General features: G+C 50.7%; 1 non-coding gene across 1 annotated transcript; it reads right to left on the bottom strand.

Annotated features, from left to right (window-relative positions):
• Positions 1–515: 515 nt before the first annotated feature.
• Positions 516–590, bottom strand: Trnat-ugu. The gene has a single exon. It is a non-coding gene; the product is annotated as a tRNA-Thr (tRNA).
• Positions 591–1,023: the final 433 nt, after the last annotated feature.

Raw genomic sequence — 1,023 nt, 5'->3', positions numbered from 1 at the left:
GTGCCTTCACGGGAGCCATGGATACCCATGTCGATGTTCTCCAGAGCATAATGGAGCCGCCACCAGCTTGTCTCCGTCCCGCAATACAGGGCAAGGAACTGTTCCCATGGAAGACGTTGGGTTCTCACCCTCCCATAGACATGATAAAGAACGTATCGGGATTCATCAGACTGTGCAACGTTCTGCCTCTGTGCCAATGGCGAGTGCCAATGGTCACATGCTCGTTTCAGTCGTAGTTGCCAACGTCGTGATGTTAACATTGGCACATGCATCGGTCGTCGGCTGTGGAGGCCCATTGTTAGTAGTGTTCGGTGCACACTGTGTCCAGACACACTTTTACTCTGCCCAGCATTAAAGTCTGATGTCAGTTCCGCCACTGTTCACCACCTGTCCTGTTTTACCAATCTGCCCAGCCTACGACGTCCGACATCTGTAATCAGGAAATTAGAATTAATTTAATACCTTCAGCTGATGACGGGCGTTGATATATATCAGCGGGGACAGGTGAAAATGTGTGCCCCGACCGGGACTCGAACCCCGGATCTCCTGCTTACATGGCAGACGCTCTAGCCAGCTGAGCCACCGAGGGCACAGAGGATAGTGCGAGTGGAGGGACTATCTCGCGCCCGCCTCCCGCGAGACCCACATTCTTAACTTGTATGTCCACACACTATATTCTCTTAATGTCCCACACCAACACACTCATTACTCGTGGAAGACATTCTTACCAAGTCCTGTATGAGTTCTGGGAATACGTGTGCATCCGCACAGAAGGAGGTCATGGCCGGTATTTCCAGAAGATGTCCGAAAGAACAGACACCATCTCCATTTAAGTATATCTGTAATGAGGGGTGGTCACTCATCCTGCGACTTCTGGACATGGTTTTACCTTGGTTTCGCTGTGTATTGAAGACACTCACCAGAGCACTTCTCGAACACCCGACGCAATCTGCCCTCAGTCAAACTCAGATCACTCGCCTTCCCCATTCTTCATATTAGCAGCACGCACACTGATACTACATG

Source organism: Schistocerca americana, chromosome 2 (assembly GCF_021461395.2).
Source record: "Schistocerca americana isolate TAMUIC-IGC-003095 chromosome 2, iqSchAmer2.1, whole genome shotgun sequence".
In the NCBI taxonomy this organism is placed as follows: Eukaryota; Metazoa; Arthropoda; class Insecta; order Orthoptera; family Acrididae; genus Schistocerca; species Schistocerca americana.
The sequence above is the reverse complement of the archived record's forward strand: the minus strand, read 5'-3'. Positions and strand labels throughout refer to the sequence as shown.